Genomic DNA, 24,555 nt, shown 5'->3' with positions numbered 1-24,555 from the left:
CATGGGGCTTGCATTGTAACCGTAACTGAGTCTGTTTTATGTGCATATTGTTCCATTAGAATACCATAATTACCTGTGCAATCTGAGAATGTGAAAGCCAAAAATGACTGTTTTTTTTTTTACTTATTTTGGGGCGGGGGAGCACAAGCAAGTGAGGGGCAGAGAGAGAGAGAGAGAGAGAGAGAGAATCCCAGGAGGGGCAGAGAGAGAGAGAGAGAGAAGCAGGGCTTACCCGGGGCTCATGCTTACCTGAAGCAGGGCTTGAGCTCACCTGATGTGGGACTCGAACTCACGAACCATGAGATGGTGACCTGAGCGGAAGTCAGATGATTAATGACTAAGCCACTGCATGCCACGCCAAAACTGAGTTTACAGGATTCCAGTTATATTAGACAGGAATTTTGTTGGAGATAACTAAGTTCTGCTGTAGCCGGCTTATGAAAAGGGAGAAGGATTTTTTATAAGAATAGTGGGGCATCTTATAGAACCAGGAATGGTCTTTCTCTTTCTGTTGTCTTTACTACATTGCTTGTCTGCTTGATTCCTCAATTTTAATATAGACTTGCTCTCCTTTTGCACACTTCTTAGGGTTTACAGCACCTTTATCAAATTCGTGGGGGAGGGTTCTCATTTTTGGTTCAGACACCCAATTCTGGGACCAAAAATTGTGGTAAAAGAAGATAGGGTGATATTGTGAAAAGATAGCTGCTCTCTCTGTAACCTTGTATGCTGGAGAGGGGGGTGAGGGGCAGGAAGAAAGGAACATTTTCGGAAAACAAGAGACTGGGGGCACGGTTCAGCAGATAAGTGTGTGTCGGGGCGCCTGGGTGGCTCAGTCAGTTGAGCATCCAACTTCGGCTCGGGTCATGATCTCGTGGTTCACAAGTTCGAGCCCTGTGTGGCGCTGTGTGCTGACAGCTCAGAGCCTAGAACCTGCTTCGGATTCTGTGTCTCCCTCTCTCTCTACCCCTCCTCCACTTGCACTCTGTCTCTCTCTCAAAAATTAAAAAAAAAATTTAATATTTTTTCACAATTAAAAAAAGATAAACGTCTGTCTCCTTTACTAATACAGCCACTTGTTTGGATGTGAGGTAACAGGAGGACAGGAATTGAGTACGATGATAGAGTAGATCTGAGTGCTCTTTTCTCAGTCTTCCTCACTTTGTTCCCTCTCCTGAAATTCCTTTTATAGCCTTCACTATGACTTTAAATGTCTGTGCCTTCAGCGTCATGGGATCTTCTTTCCCTTCCCTGAAGTTTTGCAAGCCTTAAATTTGGTATTGCACAATTTAGCACACCTACGGGGTCACGTTACATAGATTTGTTTTCTAGGTCTTTTGTTGACCATTCTCTTCAGTACCTTCTCCGTTTCTGTGTAATCTCGTCACATGCTGCAGTCTGCAAGAGTGAGACTGACTTTTATAGTATTCATTGAAGTTTGACTGATTCCAAATGATACCTACTGGTGTTCCTGAATCTTACTAGTAACATGTAAATAATATTACAAAACACTCAGTTTCAGGGAGTTTGTGTGGACAGCACAACCACTTTTGGAGTCAGGTACTTTTGGTTCCAGTCTACGTTGCCTCTGTGACCTTGCGCAAGTTACTTACCTCTCTGCCATCCCTCCGTTCAACCTGTTTCAAAGGATTATTTGCAGAGACTCAGGAAACACCCTCATTTATTCCTCCCTTCAACCAATATGTAAGTGCCAACTATGCACCAGCTATTCTCGAAGTCCCAGGGATGAAGCAATAAACAAAAACAGGCAAAAGCTCCTGACTAAGTGGTCTTTGCAAGTGACTTGGTCCGTAATACAACCTCCACAAGCAAAACTTCCCTGTTCTTCTCAAGAAAGGTTGTCTGTAGCTACATCATCTTATTTCTTAATATTTCTTTTAAATGTTTGTTTATTTTTGAGAGAGAGCGAGCGAGCGAGCATGGGGGAGTGGCAGAGAGAGAGGGAGACAGAGGATCCAAAGCGCGCTCCGTGTTGCATGTTGACAGCAGGGAGCCCACTGCCGGGCTTGAACTCACGAACTCATGAACTCACAAACCGTGAGATTCTGGCCTGAGCCGAAGCTGGACTTTTAACTGACTGAGCCACCCGGACACCCCGTTAATATTTTTAGAGAACAGAGCCTTTACCAGCCTGAGAGTCTTGTCCTTTTTCCGATCCTGAACGCCTTTTCCTTGTATTTCGTGCATATAGACTAAACTCACATTCACAGGATGTCATCTGATGAATGTCGGACATCTTCCCACGTATGTCTGCATTTATTTTCTCAAAATTAACTTTGATTTCACAAGTGATATATCTTTGTTGGAGAAATTTTAAAATGCAAAGGAAATCAAAGAAGAAAATTAAAATGTACCTCTCGTTTCCCTATAAAGACGCGCTACTCTACGAAGAGATACTCCGCCTGGGATTTGGTGTCGTTTGTCATAGTCTTTTGAAATGTGTTCATGTTGGGTTCCATGTCACCACTGCTTTGTCTTTGCTATGCCTGTGTTTAAAAATACCATTTAACGTTTCTTACATACCGAGGTTTTGGTAATGAAAGCATGATTGACTCTATGTCTGCACAAACACATTCTCAGTGCATTGACCTGTCTCTGACTTCTTAATAATCAACAGCTCTTTGTGTTTATATGATGTTTAGTTTTTGAGATTTGAACAGATATTGATAATTTGATTAACATGAATGTCCACACAGAGAATGAAACACAGATCTTTATCTTTATAATGGCAAAGCGGGAAATGGCTTTATGAAGTATAAATCTAGCTTATTGACTATTTAGTAATTAATGACTAGAATATTGAGCCAAAATACTGAGTAATTTCAAATAAAAAAGAGCATCCTTGATTGTACGTGAGTATAGCATATAAGCTGATCCAATTCAAAACAAGTCTCATTTTGTTAACTTTCGATATTGAGTGTAAATCATTTGGTTTTGCCAGTCTGGGTACCAGCATCTTTTAACTCTTTATCCCCCCAAATTGGCAAACCTACATAAAATTAGAATAAATAATGTTACTATAATGCATTCCCATGTATCCATTAACCAGTTTCAGTGATTACCAACATTTTACCTTGTATCATCTAGTCCCCCCACATTTTGAGAGGGAGTATTTTAGATTGAGTTCCAAACGTCACATAATTTAACCTGTAAGTACTTCTGTATGCATTGCTAACTTCTAAGAACATTTTTTGGCATACCCGTTATGTCACTATCACATCTAACAAAATTAATAATACTTAAAATCATGTAATACTCAGTTCATGTTTTGATAGCCCTGATTGTCTTAAAATGTCTCTTTACAGCTGGTTTTCATTTGATTGATCTGTCTTGTCTCATTTATTCTGAAATAGTCCCCAAATCCCTCTTTATCATGCAATGAATTTATTAGAGAAAATAGGTCCTTTGTCCTGTCGAATGGTTCCCACCCTGGTTTTTGCTGATATTTTGTGGTACGTTTATCTTGTATTTTCTGCAAACTATGAGTTAGATCTGGAAGCATGATTAGATTCAGGTTAAGTTGTATTTTATACGAGTACTTTGTATATGGTTTTGTGTACTTTCTCTTGCAAGAAATCATGAGACAATTAATATCTGGATGTCCCATTTTTAGTGATATCAAGATTCATCAGTGCCTTCAGGTGTATCAGCCTGATCTCTCCAACATAAAGTTCTCATCAATATTTCATCTGATGGTTTTAACAATGATGATAATGGCTTTGTTCCATTATGTTATTCAGGGTTGCAAAAGTGTTTTTCCTAATACCATCTTTCATTCTGCCTTTATTCGCTAGAATCCTATTATAAAAAATAAATGTGTTTTTTTTTTCAACTATTTGGATACCCTGAGGCTGCATAAGAAAGGTAAGGTAAATGTTTACTTTTTCCCCTCTATCGATTTGCATAGTAATGAGTTGTCTACAATCTCCAACAGTGTCCAGTGAGTTATTATTTAGTATTATGAACTCAAAGATGTTTATGTACTTTATGTTTATCAGTTCAACGCACTTATTATCTTTGTTGATCGTCACGTTGTCCCATCGCGGATCAGCAGAAACCCATTACAGTTGGCTTCTGTGGGCAGAGTCTACACTCTAATAATCAGGCAGGGTCTGAAACATTCAGGTATCAATATTTAATTGCACTCACAGAGGCTTTTTGACTCAGGAGTTCCATGAAGATTACAAAAGTATCAGTTGAGAATGGCTAATGCTGTGTTCTGGAATAAGAAACAAGATGTGGAGGGGGCTGGAATTCTCATTCTGTGGTTCTTCCTCAGTAAGGGATTGCTGATAACCTTCATCAGTATGACTAAGGGAAGGGTTCTGGTTTCATATGGGCCCTACCTAGTCTGAGTGTCCCATTGCTCCTGTCCTCCTCGTACTTAGTAATGAGGGTTTCCAGGGATATTATTGTGAAGTCTTATGTTTTTGCTTATGCACTGGCTAGGAATGGAATTCTCAGAATTTGAGTTTTTCTCAAGTGTATAAAACCTCCATCTCTAGAGGTATGCTGCAGCTCTGTATTTCAAACCAGAATGTTACGTAACCATATTTGCACTCTTTTGGTGGCTCCACTGCTCTCTATGTGACCAGAGTTTTTTGAATTTTTGGAATCGGAAAGAATCTTTGTATCTTTTTGGTGAGAAAAATGTCTTCCACTATGAGCTTGACCTAAAGACAGATTTTCCCTGGGTTTTCCTGGCGGCACAATTCAACAGCTTTCTGCCATCAATTATTGGTCATTAATTGAATCAATTTATGATTCCTAAATGCATAGATTGCAAGTTCAGAGAATCTTGTACCTTAATTTATTAAGGCCATCTATGTATGTATGTATAATTTCACTGTAAAAGTAAGTCACTTCATCTGAAAATCCATTTCTAATAAATTAAGGTTTTTTCTTTTAACCGGAGCCCATAGGCCAAATCCAGCCTACTGTCCGATTTTGTAAAACACAGTTATATTGGAACACAGTCACTCATCCATTTACATATTATCTAGGGCTGCTTTGTGGCTACAAGAGCAAAGTCAAGTATTTGTGCTGAGAATATTTACTATCTGTATATTTGTAGAGAAAGTTTTCTAACCCCTGGTCAAGACTAATGACATTTTCTCTGTGTGTATTTATAACAACACTTTTGTCAGGAAGCCACTGTGGAAATATCACTAAGGAAAAGGGAAATTATTTTCTTCAAATACAATTCTTACAGTGTTGGTTAGGAAAAAGATTTGTGTCTGTTTTGTTTGTTGCTCTGCCCCCATTTCATAGTGGGAGATCAATAAATAGTGGTTGAGTGGATGAATACATGGATGGATTATAGTTTAACGTCTTTAGTGATTAGGCAAACACAAGAAATCTACATTAGATCCCTATTTCTATAGCTGTAGTGATTGTAGGACTATAATAGAAGGCTTCAAGATTGATCACAAAGCAACCTAATATATGTTAATAGTATTTTGTGCCCAACTCTATGAATTATCACTTATTAACTGCTAACTTGCTTATAAGGAAGAGCAGTTGAGGTTAGGTATCCGTTTCCCTTGTTTCTCTTTCTGGTGAAAAGTTACTTTTCTGAACCGTATTACTTGTATCTCTAATCGTGACAAAAAATGTCTGGGTCTGCTTTCTGTAACCCACTCTGAATTCTAAAAGAGAGTTTATGAATTGATTCCCATTCATCCTGCTTGATGGACACTGCAGTTAATAAGGTTGGTGGTTGTGTTGAGATCCCTGAGATTTCTTTACATATGTAAAGAACCTCATATAAGCACAAAGCAATTGGTTATTTGGCTCTGGCAGTTCAGAGGATTTAGGCCAATTCAAGGATCTGAAGCCTAGAACTTGGGCAGCTTAGCTCATTCAAAGTAGTATTTCTGAATTTTCCTTAGGAACTTTTCTACAAAGTTAGTTATCAAGAGGCTAGCTTCGTTTCCTGTGAAGTTGCAGTTTTCTTATCCCCACGATGAAAAATTTTTGGAAATCTATTGTTTCGCAAATTTTGCCCATTTTACCTTTGCTCTAATCCAGTCATTCAGCACTTCCTGTGAGCATTCATCAGTTTATTTTCGGTGAAATCCAAGGCACATATTCAGTGCTTGCCTGTTGAACTTGGATTAAATTCATGGTCAGTTTACCGTCTTGAGCCAAAAAAAAAGCCTTTGGTAAATCTTCACATGGATGTGTCTTCAGTGTTTGCGGTATCTTTTAATAGATGTCACTCAAATCGGATCCTGTAGCGGGTCTATGATTGGTTTCCTTGTGACAGCCTTTGACTAACTTGTTGACCACTTAACCCCTAGTTAACTGGCTTGTCTCTTTCAGAGGATGTTTCTGTGTCTTTTGAAACTCTTTTCAGTGCCTATTAATTTGCAGACAGGTAGTGTTTCCGGCCTCAATATTTACCCTGTGTGAAGTTCCCGGTTCACACAGAAATATATATGATAATACGGAAAGTGGGGAGTAAAAGTACACAGATTTTGAAGATTTGTGACATTAGACTAGTCATTTAACCTCTTTAGTCTCCGTTTCCTCGCCTGTGAAATAGGGCGTAACAGCAGTAACAAACACAGAGAGTGAGTGAGAGGATAAAATAAATTAATACAAGTAGAAGAAGTCATGTGGCACATTTCTTGGCACATAGAAATCACGTGATAAGTGTCGCTTGTTATTATTACCAAGCTACCCAAATATCTAGTGCCTAGATACAAACAACATGATTGGTCCTCTTGCCCACAATGTACCTCAGTTGTTTCTGCAGGTTCTCAAAGAAGGATTTCTCATGTGTAATCACAACCAAGTCTGACTGTCTGGAAGCTCTGTTCACTGCATAGTATCCACCTCGATCTTGCTTTCTTGTTCTGTTTCCTACTCGCTTACGTCCACTGCTGGAAAAGCCTCCTGGAGAAATTCGCTGATGACGGTACCTCCCATGGTCATGTCTGTGTCCGTGTCAAGCATTGTCATCTGAGGAGACGCCCATAGAATGAAATCTACAAGGTGCCCATGTATTCCTGGCTTCTATGCTGGGTACTCTGTGAAGGGAAATCAACCCCGAGATACATTTTTTATTAAGTTTTTTCATTTTAATTCCGGCGTAAACATACACAGTTATGTTAGTTGCAGGAGTACAATATAGTGATTCGACACTTCCATACATCACCCGCTGCTCATCGCAGCAAGTGCCCTCCTGAATCCCATCGCCTATTTCACCCATCCCCCACCTCCCCTCTCGTAACCATCAGTTTGTCCTCTATGGTTAAGAGTCTGTCTCTTGGTTTGCCTCTCTGTCTCTCTTTTCCCCCCTTTTCTCGTTTGTTTTGTTTCTTAAATTCCACATATCAGTGAAATCATACGGTATTTCTCTTTCTCTGACTTATTTAGCTTAGCCTTATACTCTCCAGCTCCATTCATGTCATTGCAAATGGCAAGATTTCATTCTTTTTGATGGCTCATTAATATTCCATTGTATTTTTATACCACTTCTTGCTTATCCATTCATCAGTTGATAGACATGGGCTATTTTCATGATTTGGTTATTGCAGATAATACTGCTATAAATATCAGGGTGCATATACCCCTTTGAGTTAGTCTTTTTGTATTCTTTAGGTAAATACCCAGTGGTGTGATGACTGGATCACAGGGTAGTTCTATTTTTAACTTTTTGAGGAACCTCCCTACTGTTTTCCAGAGTAGCTGAACCAGTTTGCATTCCCGCCAACAGTGCGAGACGGTTCCCCTTTCTCTGCATCCTCACCAACACCTGTTGTTGCTTGTGTTGTTGATTTTAGCCATTCTGACATGGGTGAGGTGATACCTCATTGTAGTTTTGATTTGTATTTCCCTGATGATGAGCGATGTGGAACATCTTTTCATGTGTCTATTGGCCATCTGGATATCTTCTTTGGAGAAATTTCTGTTCATGTCTTCTGCCCATTTTTTCATTGGATTATTTGGTTTAAGGGTATTGAGTTGTATCAGTTCTTTATATATTTTGGATACTAACCCTTTATCAGATATGTCATTTGCAAATATCTTCTATTTAGTAGGTTACCTTTTAGTTGTGTTGATTGTTTCCTTCACTGTGCAGAAGCTTTTCATTATTTTTTAATTTTATAAAAATGTTTAATTTATTTTGAGAGAGAGAGCAGGGGAGGGGCAGAGAGAGAGGGAGAGAGAGATTGGTGAGATCACGACCTGAGCTGAAATCAAGAGTCAGACGCTTAACTGACTGAGCACCCGGGAACCCGAGAAGCGTTTTATTTTTATATAGACCCAATAGTTTATTTTTGCTTTTATTTCCCTTACCTCAAGAGACAGATCTAGAAAAATGTTGCTATGGCCAATATCAGAGAAATTACTGCCTGTCTTCTCTTCTAGGATTTTTACGGTTTCACGTCTCACATTTAGGTCTTTAACTCATTTTGAATTTATTTTTGTGAATGATGTAAGAAACCGGTCCAGTTTCATTCTCTTGCATGTAGCTGCCCAGTGTTCTCAACACCATTTGTTTAAGAGACTCAGATAGAGTTTTGACCTGGTCCCTGGAGGAGCTCTACTTGTGCCCAGATTCCCACAAATTACCTCTTGAGTTGTTACTTGACAGCAATAATTTATATTTATTGCTTAGGCTGGCGTAAGTATCTGGATGTCACATGCTCTTTTTTAAATGTTTATTTATTTTTGAGAGAGATAGAGAGAGTGCAGGGAAGTGCAAAGAGAGAAGGAGACAGAGCATCTGAAGTAGGCTGTGCACTGACAGCAGAGAGCCCATTGTGGGGCTCAAACTCAGGAACCGTGAGATCATAACCTGAGCCAAAGTTGGACGATTAATGGACTGAGCCACCCAGGTGCCCCTAAATGTTGTCTTTTTAACTGTACTAAAGCAGGTCAGCAAAGTTTGGTCTCCCTGCTGAGCTTCTTGTTCATATCTCATAGATCTGATCCATTGGAAGAAAGGTTCTATTTCACTATTTGTCGTAGTGAAGGGATGGAACAAGAATGAGGAATATTTTGCTTGGGAGGACTCCTATCTCTCTGGGAGGATTTGCTAACTGAAGACCTGCGTGTGGCCAGAGTGTATCTGTTCGACACACCTAGATGGTAGGTAGGAATTAACCTTGACTGCTGTCTGCTTCCAGCCCTAGAAGTTATGTTGCCGTGAGCTGGTATTCGGGCCTTCCAGCTGACTTGTACTAATCTGCTATATTACCAATGAGAGAGATGTTCCCCTGCTGCTCACTGTGCCTCACTAGCTACTGACCCAGCGTTGCCTATGAGACTCTGGCAGATGGACACATAGAGATGCCGAAGAAACTCATTCTAGCTGACTAATAAGCAGGGAGAACGTTTTAGGCCCACAAAGAAGCAGGTAGTATAATTGCCTCACGTTTAAGGGGAAACTAGCAGCTTGAAGTAGGGGGAATAACACTGAACATTTGGTACAGAATCAAAACACGTTTAGTGGAGAAAAGATGAAACACACTGAGGCAAATTCTAGATTAGAATTGAAAAGATATCAGAAAAGTATAAATAAAGATTTCTTGGATAAATGCTTGCTGAAATGCAACATTCAGTTAGCATCAGTGTAAAAATGTTGGGGCACGTGGGTCGCTCGGTCGGTTAAGTGTTAGACTTTGTCTGAGGTTGTGATCTCATGTGTCGTGAGTTTGAGCCCCGCGTGGGGCTCTCTGCTGTCAGCACAGAGCCTGCTTCAGATCCTCTGCCCCCCTCTCTCTCTGCCTGTCCCCCACTGGTTCTCTCTCCCTCAAAATAAATAAATAAACTTAAAATAATTTTTTTTAAGTATAAAAATGTCAATACAGTAATAATGAGTAAAGAAAAGATAAATAGTAGAGCCAGATAGTCTAATAGATACAAGTGATAGAGAGAAGGAAGAACTAACAGAGGAAGAACCTTAGAAGAAAAGTATCCCCATGCTGAATAAAAACTTGAATGTTCCGGGGCACCTGGGTGCCTCAGTTGGTTAAGTGTCGGACTTGGGCTCAGGTCATGATCTCGAAGTTCCGTGGTTTTGAGCCCCAGGTCAGGCTCTGTGCTGACTGCTCAGAGCCTGGAGCCTGCTTCCGATTCTATGTCTCCCTCTCTCTCGGCCCCTCTCCCACTCACACTCTGTCTCTCTCTCTCTCTCTCTCAAAACTAAATAAACATTAAAAAAAAATAAAGAAAAAGCTTGAGTTTTCAGCTCAAAAGAATACAGTAAGAGCCAGCAGTGTGAAAGAAAACAACAAACGCTTCGCCATATACCAGTGAGATTTCTGAACTTCAAAAATAAATGCACTTAAAAAGTAATGAATAAATTATGAGGTACTTCAAACTTGCAGAAAATTGCAGAAATGAATATAATCTGTGTACCCACCATCTATATTGGCCAGATGTTAATGCTTTGCTATACATTAGAAATATTTGTTAAACTAGCTTTATGCAGTGGCAATATCGTAGCCAATGAGGTTTATCTGAGGCGCGATTCTTGCTAATTGCAAACTTTTCCCAAATATTTGTTAAACTCATATATAAATTTCATCTACATAAATATATATAGATCTAATTCATTCTTCTTAACTATAAGCAACTGTGTGGACAACATTTATGTCACCGTCTCCCTGTAGAAGATTTACAACCATTAAATGTTAATTTCTGAAGTTAATGTGTAAATTTAATGCAATTAATATTGGATCCCAGCAGATTTATTTTGGGAAATTTATGAAATGATCTTAAATTTTTATGATTATATATGCTCCAAAATAACCAATAAAAATAAAAAGAGAAGTGAAAACTATTTCCTTAATACATGTAAGAACATGATATAGAGTCTCTATAATGAAATCAATAGGTTTTGGTAAAGAAACAGAAAAACCTATCACTAGAACATACTAAGAGTACAGAGATATATATTAGTATCTATGAGATTTTAATACATAACAGTTGTACATTGTTTGATTCTGTCCGAAAAGAATTGTTTAACAGTCCTAGTACATTTGGCAATCCACCTGGAAGCTATTGGTAGTGGGTCTTTATCTTATACTCCCAAATAAATTCCAGTTACATATGTAATCAATCCATAAAATCTTGTACGAGAACAAATGAAATTAAATCTGTAATTTGGGATTCATGGAGGCTTTTAAACCAAGACTGGAAACCAAAAGGCTATGAAACCAAAGATAAACATATTTGACAAGACAATTAGAAATTTTGATTGCAGAAACACCACAAACAAAATTCATAGACAAATTATAGAAACAAATAAAATGCTACAGTGTACAGAGAGCTACCAGGAAGTGGTATGGAAAAGATAATACAAAAGGAAGATGGGCAAAAAACGATTAATAGACACTTCACAAAAGAGCAGACCCAATGGCTAACAGATACATGAAGAGATGATCAAATTTTACTTGTAGTTAGGAAATCTAAATTAAAGTAACAAATGCTATTTTGTACCCATTCAGTGGATAATATTAGAAAAATTACCCAGTGATAGTAGAGATGTGAAACATTACAAATAGTTTGGAAAGCAATCTGGTGATTTATATTTGTATTCACATTTGCGTTTATATTTGCTCTTATATATACTTACCCTGATATTTATATATGTCCTTTTACTCAGCAATCCCCCTAGTATATAAAAGCATAAGTAATAGGGTGTTCATTTTAATATTGTTCACAAAAAAAAAAAAAACCCTGAAAACAAAGTAAATGCCCATCAAATAAATTACAGTACAACCATATAAGGGGTTGGTTTAGTCACTAAAAACACTGAAATAAACCCATAGTGGTTATACCTCCTCACATAAATCTCTCATCAAAACTTTCTCCCTCTTCCACCACTTACAGAGCAAAAGCATTTCTGCATATAAATGGAGATAGACGTGTGTGTGTGTGTGTGTGTGTGTGCACGCGCGTGCGCGCGCGTTGGGAGGCGGGCAGAGATGTTCTGTAGTAGCAGCAAGTAAACCCAAAATCTGGACTGAGACTGTGAAATCTCACTGTTGGGACAGCCAGAAGGAATGTTGTTTGTTCGAGTGTGGTTCCTTGGAAGTGGTTGTATCCAAGGAGTTCCAAACTATTAGGAGTAACTATGGGAATCCCATCAGACATTGTAAGCAGCTATCACACAGGAATCAAGAATCTGTCCCTCGAGGAAAAGGTGTTCAGGGTTTCCATAACCCATGGGGAATTGGACTGTCAGAAAATAAGGTAGAAATAGAGACCAGATTAGCTAAGTGAGGGTAAGTACAAGTTATTTCTAGGTGTATCCAGAATTGTTGAGGGTTTCCCTCTTGGTGTATTAGATGATGGCATGTAATGGTGAGACACATTTCAAATTCTGCCTGCTACTTGGGTGTAGGTTTCTAATGTTTCCCATATGAACAGATTGATTTCAGGAGAGCCGCAATTAAGAATGTCTGAGGAAGGGGAGCCTGAGTGGCTCTGTCGGTCACATGTCCAACTCTTGATTTCAGCTCAGGTCATGATCTCACCGTTTGTGAGATGGACCCCTGCACTGTTAGCGTGGAGCCTGCTTGGGATTCTCTCTCCCCCTCGCCTCTCAAAATAAATAAATAAACTTCAAAAAAAAAAGAGTGTGGAGGACACCTAAGACAATCGGATTAAATTAATATGAGGGTAGGTTGAGGTTGAGCAAAGCACAGGAGAAACTTAACTAGATACAAAGAAGTAGCATGAACTGATGACCTGCTTCTTCGGTACTAGTGAACAGCTTCCAACAGTAAGCCTTGACTGTTCGCATTTAAAGCATATTTATACTTGGGAGTTTTCAGCTTCTTAGAAACGTTGGATGCAGTTTCATTTTAGCATGTTTGTGTTCGACTTCCTTTACGGTATATGGTTAACAAGGCTTCTGGCTAGTCAATACCACCATACAGTTTTTTAGGCAGAAGATTCTTAGAGCAGGTTAATTTCCTATTGGAGAGGAGTACAGTTTTATAAATCAACAACTAACCAGTTCACAAAGTTGTTATGGTTTTCTCAGCGCCCTAAAGCACTTAAGTACGCTCTATGTGTAAATTATGTACTTCAAGTTGTGGACAGTCACATAATAATAAGGTAATTAACTTATGAGAAGATATTCATCTTCAACAGTAATCAAATAACAAAGCACAAAAATAATAATTGCATTATCCTTTTCATCTCTTATGCTTCTTATGTCTACTTCTTTTACGCTAACGGCATCTGCTTTTGTCTGGTTGGTAACAGAAGTGGGCCCTGGTAACATACAAAACACCAGGTTCTCGAAACATACTGTTGCTTGGGGGAACTTATGTGTGGCTAGATTTATATTCCTGATTCCTAAATGCTCCTGATGTGGGCCTGGTACTGAAATGCTTTGGAAAAGGGAAACACATGAGAGATAGGAAGTTGGATTATTCAAACTTTGGAGGTGGTATTAAAGCACACGTTTCCAGAGGAAATTCGTTCCAGATGCTGAAGGAGGAAACCCATCTCTACACACGCCCTTGCACTAGAGCCCTCTGACTGTGATCTAGAGGAGTAAGACATTTGGAAGTGCCAACATTTTGAAGTTTAATTTCTTTGAACTTTTAATTCAAGGAGATTTCATTTTTGTTCTTTAATTTCTCTCTGGGAAAGAAATAATTGAGGGGGGGTTCAGAGTATTCAAATTTGGGGCATCCTTCGCGTTGTAATTATTTGGGCTAATTGCATAATCTCTGGTGAGTTCTATTAAACAATGCAGATAGGCATAATTTGAAATGGAAAATAGAATAAAGATAAAATATTCTGCCTAGGGTACAATGCAGCCTTGAAGTTAATTTTATTAATGTCTTATTCTGACCCACTTTATAGTCTTCTGAGGACAAAAATTTGAACTGTCTTCACCACTGGTCCCAGGAAGATACATGAAATAGGAATAGTTGATACTAAAGATGCAGGGGTGAGCTACCTCATCACGGTTGGAACAGCACTGCCCTGATAGATGACTAGTTTACTGTCTCAAGGGGAATGGCCACACCATATGCTTCATTACTAAGCTCAATGGGTTAAGACAGTGGTTTGCATCCCTAGCTGCACGTTAGAATTATCTGGGGAGTTTTTAAAATGCTTAAACTTTATCGTAGAGCAATTAAATCGGAATCTCTGGGGTCGGGGTCTAGTATTTCCAGTACACATTTGGCTTGGGTTGAGTTCCCCAGGAACAGACTCTGTGGCAGAGATTTGCATATAGGAAGCTTATCGGTAAGTACTCTCGCAACCTATGAAACGGTGAAGGAGGATCAGGTAGATGAAGTTCAACTGTAGCTGCTCTGCCACAGTCAAGGCCACAGGGAGGTCTGGATCTGGGATGGCCCTCCATGTTTGTCTCAAATTGAGGCACAGAAGCTGAACACCTTTATACCCTTACATCTGCCCAACTTTGGATTTGGGTTGCCCTCAGGGAGTGAGTGTGACCTTGGGAATAAAAGCTCCTTCCCACTGAAAGGAATGACCAGGAGGCACTCAGCTCTAACCTGTCAGCCGTCAACACCACACATGTAGTCCAATTCCAGAGCCCATGGCACTTCCCAGAATGATGAAGTGTTGGAGTGGACCTTTCTGGCCCCATTCTAAAGCCCATGGCCCCGGCCTCCCCAGCAGAGGAAAAGATACGTGTCTGCAAAAGACAAGGAGGTCCCAATACCCAGTGGGGCCATGTTAAGCAGTGACGGAGTCACAGGAGAAGCCAAGCATCAAGTACATGTATGTCCCTCCTTCTCTCTTACCTTAAACGTGGATGCCCTTTAAAAGTATGTACTTTGGGGCGCCTGGGTGGCTCAGTGGTTAAGCGTCCGACTTCGGCTCAGGTCATGACCTCACGCTTCATGAATTCGAGCCCCACATCGGGCTGTCTGCATAACCGACTATGTAAGTTTATATCAGGAAAAGGATAGGAGACTCTGAAGCACTGTGTAATACATCCTTAACTGCGTATGAGTTGCTATATTGTGACTCCATCTACATTTTCATTCGTGTAATGTTGCCCAATTGTTATAAGCTAGAGAGGTGGAGAAAAGAAACTAGCCCTCCCCAAATTTTTCCTCAAAACGTTTGAGGAAGTGAGTAAAACATTCAGAAACAGGCAGAAAGACTTAAAATTTAATGAATGAATAATCAAAACAATTTGAGATGGAGGGCAATAAAGTCAGCAGAATTTCTGCCAAGTATAATGATGAAGAAAGAAGACCTACAATATGTAGACATTAGTTTTTATGGCATAACCACAGAAATGAAAATAGAAAGGGGGGGAGGGAGAGAATTCTGTGTTCATTTGTAGGCTTACAAATCATAAAATCTAACTGAAGTGGGTAATTTTCTCAGAATATATAAATGACTAAAATTCTCAAAAGATAGAAAATACTAATACATCAATAACTATGGAAGAAAGTTTTAAAAAAACCTGAAACCAAAAAGTTCTAGAATGGAAAGCTTTATGGGTGATTCATTTGTACTTTACTCTATAAAATGTTTGAAATCATGGGGCGCCTGGGTGGCTCAGTCGGTTAAGCGGCCGACTTCGGCTCAGGTCATGATCTCGCAGTCCGTGAGTTCGAGCCCCGCGTCGGGCTCTGTGCTGACAGCTCGGAGCCTGGGGCCTCTTTTGGATTCTGTGTCTCCCTCTCTCTGACCCTCCCCTGTTCATGCTCTGTCTGTCTCAAAAATAAATAAACGTTAAAAAAAATTTTTTTTAAATAAATAAAATGTTTGAAATCATAGAAGAGTACATAAAATTTCTCAATTTGTTTTCAAATTATAATACAAGCTTGATATCAAATCTCTTTAAGCACAAAAAACTAAAGACCACTCTTGAAGTAGAATCCTAAATAGAAAACCAGAAAATATAAATCTATTGCTAGTAAGATTAAAAATATGTGATTCTTAAAAAGCCAGCGTCATACTGAAACCATAGAGGTATTCATATTCCATTAGCATCAGGATCAATATAACAATATCTCCTATCAGTTCTTTATTTTTAATGTTTGTTTATTTTTGAGAGAGAGCGTGCGTGAGTGCATACGCACAAGTGGGGGAGGGGCAGAGAACGAGAGAGACACACAGAATCGGAAGCAGGCTCCAGGCTCCAAGCTGTCAGCACAGAGCCCGATGCGGGACTCGAACCCACACACGGTGAGATCATGACCTGAGCTGAAGTTGGACGCTTAACGGACTGAGCCACCCAGGTGCCCCTCCTATCAGTTCTAATGCTTAGTACTGTTCCATAGATTTTAGTCATTGCGGAAAGTTGGAACATGGAAGTATAGAAAGAGATAAATTACTGAGAGTCATAGAACTAGTGAAGCTAAGATAACCAATTAAAAATTATAATACTATAAAAATTAACAGAGGTGCACCTGGGTGGCTCAGTCGGTTAAACATCCAACTTCAGCTCTGGTCATGATCTCGCATTTCATGGGTTGGACCCCCGCATCAGCTCTGTGCTGACCGCTCAGAGCCTGGAGCCTGCTTCGGATTCTGTGTCTCCCTCGCACTCTGCCCCTCCTCTGCTCACGCTCTGTCTCTTTCTGTCTTGCTCTCTTTCTCTGTCTCTCAAAAATAAACAAACCTTAAAAAATTTTTAAGAAATTAACAAATGATGAAAACTCAATAAAGTGGTCATGTCATGCACACACATATCTATAACACGGCTATGTCTACATATTTATATATATATTGGATATATGCGTATCTTAGAGATAATACATATAGAGATACAGATTATATAATATGTCTATAAATATAGGCACACACATACACACATATATACACATACATATGTACATACATACATACATACATACATACATCTTTCCTATTCCTTTGGATGCAATTTAGTTCTCTGGTCATGCTTAACTGGGAAAATGTAATCTGACTGTGGGCTTGAAGAAAGGGAAGGTAGATTTTTTTTTTTTTTTTTTTTTTTTGAGACAGAGAGAGACAGAGCATGAATGGGGGAGGGTCAGAGAGAGGGAGACACAGAATCTGAAACAGGCTCCAGGCTCTGAGCTGTCAGCACAGAGCCCGACGCAGGGCTCGAACTCTCGGACCGTGAGATCATGACCTGAGCCGAAGTCGGCCGCTTAACCGACTGAGCCACCCAGGCGCCCCAGGGAAGGTGGATTTTGATGGACAGCTAACAGCTTCTGCTACACATGCAATTATATAATATTATATATATGTGAGAGATTGGTAATTCTATGTGGGTAATAATCTTTTACAACATTAAGTATGAGACAATAATCTTATTCAGAATAATTACAAAAATATTAGAAATGAACTTAATAAAAGCACGTTTATTTCTCTAAAAGAAGCATATAAGTAGATATAGACCGCTTATTACATTGGGGAAATGAATAAAGTAAATATTAATTATCACCAATTTAATTCAGTGGTTTAATAACAACCCAACTGAAAATGCTTCGTGTTCCTTTTATTTTTTTTATGTTTGTTTATTTTTGAGAGAAAGAGAGAGAGTCGGGCGGTGGGGGGAGGAGGACAGAAAGAGAGAGGACAGAAGATCCGAAGCGGGCTCCACACTGACGACAGGCAGCATCCGCAGGCTCAAACTCATGAACCCCGAGATCATGACCTGAACCAAAGGTAGATGCTTAACCAGCTGAGCCACCCAGGGCCCCCTTTGTATTTCTTTTCATTTGACAAAATGATTCTAAAATCTATTTGGAAAACCCCCAAGATATTTATAGAAAAGTAATAAAGTGGCACTCTATGAGATATATAAGGAACACAGTATAGTTTATGGTATTCAAAATATTATATAAAAAAAAGTTGTGATAATGGTATAAGAATTGACAGGGTCATCAAACAGCACACATCAGCCAAAGAGCATGGAGGAAGTTTAGATGGGCCACATGTGGAAGTTTCATACGTCGCTTCCACTCTTGTTACTCTGGAGACAAGTTTGTCTCGTGGCCGTGCCTGACTGGATGAGCGGCTGGAAAAAAGTAACCTAATGTAGGCTTCAAGAAGGGGTGGGGGTGGGGGGGTGCCTAGGTGGCTCAGTCGGTTGAGGTTGAGCATCCGACTCTTGCTTTTGACTCGGGTCGTGATGTCAGGTTCATGGGAGCAAGCCCCGCACTGGGCTCTGTGCTGACAGTGGGGAGCCTGCTTGGGATTCTCTCTCTCCCTCCCTCTCTGCCCCTCTCTCTCTGCCCGTCTCCTGCTCATGCTCTCTCTCTCTTTCAAAATAAATAGCAAACTTAAAAAAATACATATTTTACAAAAAGAAGGGGAGAGCGGGCCTGCCCTCGTGCCCATGAGTCCCCAGAGGAGTGACACCGGCTGAGCAGGAAGAAAACTGCTCCCGAGCTGGAGGGCGTCTGCAGGCTGTGTGGCCACCCTACGGACTTCCGGCCGCCCCTGGACTCACCGGTCCAGCCCCAGCATGAGCAGCCTGCCAGTCTACGGCACCTCGGTCAGCCGCTGCCCCCAAATCGAGTCCCAGCAGAGCAAGGTGACTCACATGCTGGATGGGAAGCCATCCAGTACCAGCTAGCAGACCTCTCCCAGGACAGTGCTCTGTCCTCAGCCAGGCCCTGAGGCAGCCATCCTGCCTAGGTGATGGGCACCTTTGTTGGTTCCATTAGCCAGGGCTCTGCCAAACGCCCCACATTCCCTGTCCCAGGAGCACCCTAGAGACCATTAAATGTCCCATCCATTGGAAAAACAGGAAGGATAAAGGTAGGACAGCTAGCAGCTTCTGCCATACATCTTATCTCCCTTTTAATCCACATCTAACATTATGATCCAGGACTATTGTTATCCCCATTGTATATGCAAGGAACTAAGGCACAAAGAATTTAGGGAACATATCCACAGTCCCATGACTATTAAATGGTTGGCCTAATAATCCAATCCACTTTACCTACTCCAGAGTCTGTGCACCTCACTATCACTACCACTACAACCGCTACTATAACCACCACCACCACCTCCGCTGCCGCGCACACACACACACACACACACACACACACGCACACACACACGCATGAATTCAGTTTATGAGAAATATGTGAAAATCATAGATAATTAGAGCCTACTCAATAATTAATTAAATGAACTATTTGAAAACAGACATATAGATAATTCTTGTACTTTATAACAAAATCGGGCAGATCAAGTAATTTAGTGGACAAAATCAAACCATTTAAAGCTAAAAGGACATATTAGTGACTGTTGATCTGTGCTCTGGAAGTTTATTTTATTTTTTTTAAGTTTTTATTTTAATTCCAGTTAGTTAGCATAGAGTATAATATTAGTTTCAGGTGTACAATATAATGATTCACACTTCCCTACATCACCCAGTGCTCATCACAAGTGCCCTCCCTCATCCCCATCACCTATTTAACCCATCTCCCTGCCCTCCTCCCCTCTGGTAGCCATCAGATTGTTCTCTATAATTAAAATTCTGTCTCTTGCTTTGACTCTCTCCCTCTCATTTTTTGCCTTTGCTTACTTGTTCTGTTTCTTATATTCCACGCGTGAGTGAAATCATATGGTATTTCTCTTTCTCTGCTTTATTTTTCTTAGCATTATACTCTCTATCTCCATCCGTGTTGTTGCAAATGGCAAGATCTCCTTCTTTTTTATGGCTGAATAATATCCTATTGTGTATACACCACCTCTTCTTTATCTGTTCCTCTGTCGGTGGACACGGACCGCTTCTATATCTTCACTATTATAAATAATGCTGCCATAAACATACGGATGCATATATCCCTTTGAATTAGTGTTTTTGTAGTCTTTGGGGCAAATAACCAGTTGTGTGATTACTGGATCATAGGAAAGTTCCATTTTTAACTTTTTGAGGAACCTCCACCCTGTTTTCCACGGTGGCTGCACCAGTTTGCATTCCCACCAACAGTGCAAAAGGGTTTTTCCCTTTCTCCACGTCCTCGCCAACACCTGTTGTTTCTTGTGTGTGTGTTTTTTTATTTTTTAACGTTTATTATTTTTGAGAGAGAGAGACACAGGGTGCGAGCAGAGGAGACAGAGGGAGACACAGAATCCGAAGCAGGCTCCAGGCTCTGAGTTGTCAGCACAGATCCTGATGCAGGGCTCGAACTCACAAACTGTAATAGTGACCTGAACTGAAGTTGGCCGCTTAACCGACTGAGCAATCCAGGCGCCCCTCTTGTGTTTTTGATTTAGCCATTCTGACAGGTGTGAGGTGATATCTCATTGTAGTTTTGATTTGTATTTCCCTGACAATAAGTGACGTTGAGCATCTTTTCATGTGTCTGTTGGCTATCTGTATGTCTTTGGAAAGTGTCTATTCATGTCTTCTGCTCATTTCTTAACTGGATTATTTGTCTTTTGGCTGTTGAGTTTTATAAGTTCTTTACATATTTTGGATACTAGCCCTTTATCCGATATGTCATTTGCAGGTATCTTCTCTCATTCCACAGATTGCCTTTTAGTTTTGTTGATTGTTTCCTTCACTGTGCAGAAGCTGTTTATTTTGATGTAATTCCGATAGTTTATTTTTGCTTTTGTTTCCCTTGCCTCTGGAGATGTATCTAGAAAAGAAGTTGCTACAGCCAGTGTCAAAGAAGTCACTGCCTGTGTTCTGTTCTAGGATTTTGATGGTTTCCTGTCTCACACTTAGGTCTTTCATTTATTTTGAACTTGTGTATATAGTGTAAGAAAGTGGTCCAGTTTCATCCAATTTTCCTGGCACCATTTATTGAAGAGACTGTCTTTTTCCCACTGGATATTCTTTCCTGCTTTGTTGAAGATTAATTGACCGTATACTTGTGGGTTTATTTCTGGGTTTTCTATTCTGTTCTATTGGCCTATGTTTCTACTTTGGGGCCAGTGCCATACTGTCTTGATCACTACAGCTTTGTAATATAACTTGAAGTCCAGAATTGTGATGCTTCCGGCTTTGCTTTCCTTTTTCAAGATTGCTTTAGCTCTTCGGGGTCTTTTGTGGTTCCATACAACTGGATTGTTTGTTCTAGTTCTGTGACAAATGCTATTGGTATTTTGACAGGGATTGCATTCAATGTGTACATTGCTTGCAGTAGTATAGACATTGTAACAATATTTGGTCTTCCAATCCATGAGCATGGAATGTCTTTCCATTTCTTTGTGTCCTCCTCAATTTCTTTCATCAGTGTTTCATTGTTTTCACAGTACTGAGTACATTGTTTTCTCCGTGCTATCAGCATGGAGAAGAGTCCAAGCATGGGACTCGATCTCATGAACCGTGAGATCATGACCTGAGCTGAAATCAAGAGTCAGAAGCTTAACCAACTGAGCCACCCAGTTGCCTCACATTTCAGTTACTTTTTGATGAATTCTGTGGAGATGTCAAATAGGCCATTGAATGTATGAGTCAGGAGTTGTATAGGACACACAAACATTTCTAAATAAACTGTATTTAGAGGTATGGCACTACATGATTGTGCGAGGATGAATGTGTCAATAGAAAATAGAAGAGGATCTGTGAATTCTATTAAATGTGGGAAGATCTAACACACTCCTGATGGGAGTTCACAATGTACACTTTTTCTTTAGAGCTCTTTGACAGTCTGAATCAAAGGGTCTTATAGTCCGTATTTATTGATGCATCAATCCAAATTCTATAAATATTCCCAAAAGGAATATACACTGAAAGAGTCAAATACTTATTTATAAAGATGTATTTTGTGGCATTATTTATAAAAGAGAAAATAGGAATAATCCTAAAATTCCAGAAACTGGGGGATAGTCATAAAATATGGAATATTTGGCAGCAATTAAATTTTAATTCATGATTCAAAAATATTTAAGGATATGGAAAATAAAGCAGAAAAAAAAAACACAGCTTCAAGGAACTGATCATGTAGTAGGGATATAGGCACATAAACTAATGATTAGTTTAATGATTATGGTCAGAGTAGAAGTGTCTACAAAATACAGGCGAAACAAAAGAGGAAATGTTTATATCTGTCGGGTGTTAGGCTGTTTGGGGGTAGTGTCTCCGAGGAGCTGGCCTCTGAATTGAAAATTTGAAGGAAGAATAGGAATGTTTCAAGCAGAAGAAACAGTACGTGCCAAGGCAGAGAGTATAGAACAACATGGTATATTGATGAAATTTTAAAAAGTTCAATATTACTGAAGGAAAAAGCATACCAACAGGTGAAGACGAAGGAAGGGAGACAGTCAGGGGCAAATCACACAACGCATGAAGTATCAGGCAAAGATCTAGAATGTATAAACAGGTCAGTGGGGCATCGGGTTAGTGAAACATTTTCAGTATGGACATGACAAGTCATATTTAAATACAACTCTAACATCCCCATGCATTGCAAGGAAATAAGTATTTCTTCTTTTTTTTAAATTTCAATTTTTCTTTTTCTTTTCTTTTTTTAATTTACATCCAAGTTAGTTAGCATATAGTGCCACAATGATTTCAGGAATAGATTCCTTAATACCCCTTACCCATTTAGCCCATCCCCCCTCCCACAACCCCTCCAGTAACCCTCTGTTTGTTCTCCGTATTTAAGAGTCTCTTACGTTTTATCCCCCTCCCTGTTTTATATTATTTTTGCTTCCCTTCCCTTATGTTCATCTGTTCTGTGTCTTAAAGTCCTCCTATGAGTGAAGTCATATGATCTTTCTCTTTCTCTGACTGACTCATTTTGCTTAGCATAATACCCTCCAGTTCCATCCATGTAGTTGCACATGGCAAGATTTCATTCTTTTTGATTGCCGAGTAATACTCCATTGTATATATATATACCACATCTTCTTTATCCATTCATCCGTCAATGGACATTTGGGCTCTTTCCATACTTTGGCTATTGTCGATAGTGCTGCTATAAACATTGGGGTACATGTGCCCCTTCAAAACAGCACACCTGTATCACTTGGATAAATACCTAGTAGTGCAATTGCTGGGTCGTAGGGTAGTTCCATTTTTAGTTTTTTGAGGAACCTCCATACTGTTTTCCAGAGTGGCTGCACCAGCTTGCATTCCCACCAGCAGTGCAAAAGAGATCCTCTTTCTCTGCATCCTCGCCAAATCTGTTGTTGCCTGAGTTGTTCATGTGAGCCATTCTGACAGGTGTCAGGTGGTATCTCATTGTGGTTTTGATTTGTATTTCCCTGGTGATGAGTGATGTGGAGCATTTTTTCATGTGTCAGTTGACCATCTGGATGTCTTCTTTGGAGAAGTGCCTATTCATGTCTTTTGCCCATTTCTTCACTGGATTATTTGTTTTTTGGATGTTGAGTTTGGTAAGTTCTTTAGAGATTTTGGATACTAACCCTTTATCTGATATGTCGTTTGCAAATATCTTCTCCCATTCCGTCGGTTGCCTTTTCGTTTTGCTAATTGTTTCCTTCGCTGTGCAGAAGCTTTTTATTTTGATGAGGTCCCAATAGTTCATTTTTGCTTTTGTTTCCCTTGCCTCTGGAGACGTGTTGAGTAAGAAGTTGCTGCGGCCAAGGTCAAAGAAGTTTTTGCCTGCTTTCTCCTCTAGGATTTTGATGGCTTCCTGTCTTACTTTTAAGTCTTTCATCCATTTTGAGTTTATTTTTGTGGATGGGGTAAGAATGTGGTCCAGGTTCATTCTTCTGCATGTCGCAGTCCAGTTTTCCCAGCACCACTTGCTAAAGAGATTGTCTTTATTCCACTGGGTATTCTTTCTGCTTTGTCAAAGATTAGATGGCCAGATGTTTGTGGGTCCATTTCTGGGTTCTCTGTTCTGTTCCATTGATCTGAGTGTCTGTTTTTGTGCCAGGAAATCAGTATTTCTTGAGGAAATCAGACATCAAATCAAATACCCGATTTGCCACATTTCTGCTTTACTCGTGCCCCTTGTCCCACAACACACTATGTTCTCTCACTGCTATCTCATCACACCTGTTTCCTCTCCTCACCAGGATCTCTACAGTAGTAGAGTTCTCGTTCCAAGCAAGGCTGTTGTGAGGCCCATCCATGGATGGAGGTTTGCGATGTAATGTGTCAATACACTGTGGATGCAAGACTGAAACTAACTACCGCTACAGTCCAAGTTCATATGCCCAGCACTAAGGCAGTAGCAGGAAGGCCCGAGAGAAGGAAACAGATTTAAGAAATATACATATCGAAGGAGGAATGGCTAGTGGACTGAGGATGAAGGAGGGCCAAGGTAAATTTAGTTCTGGACATATTCTACCAAACAACATTTAGAGCAGTGGTTTCCAGACTTGGCTGCATGATGGACTCAGTGGATGAGCTTTGCAACAATGCCTATTCTAGAACATCACTCTGGAATGGTCTGATTCGGTGCTCCTGAAATGTGAAACGGGTATCAGCATTTTAAGTAGATTCCCATGGTGATCAGAATGCACAGCCAGAATTGTAACTTTTGCTGTAGAATACTGCTCAATTCAGAGTTAGTGAAGTATAACTACCACATAAACGGATACAGAAAAAAACCGTCTCGGTTATGTGGTCCCGTGGCTCCTGTTGTTGCAAGTGTATTTAGTAGAGATCTGAATATTCTCTTCCATTGC

At 39.9% G+C, this 24,555-nt stretch overlaps 1 pseudogene; it reads left to right on the top strand.

Annotated features, from left to right (window-relative positions):
• The first annotated feature begins 10,456 nt into the window (after positions 1-10,456).
• On the top strand, positions 10,457-10,580 carry LOC123595592 (annotated as a pseudogene).
• Positions 10,581-24,555: the final 13,975 nt, after the last annotated feature.

The sequence above is a fragment of the Leopardus geoffroyi genome, chromosome X, assembly GCF_018350155.1.
Source record: "Leopardus geoffroyi isolate Oge1 chromosome X, O.geoffroyi_Oge1_pat1.0, whole genome shotgun sequence".
NCBI classification, from domain to species: Eukaryota; Metazoa; Chordata; class Mammalia; order Carnivora; family Felidae; genus Leopardus; species Leopardus geoffroyi.
This window is presented reverse-complemented; position numbering and strand designations above follow the sequence as displayed.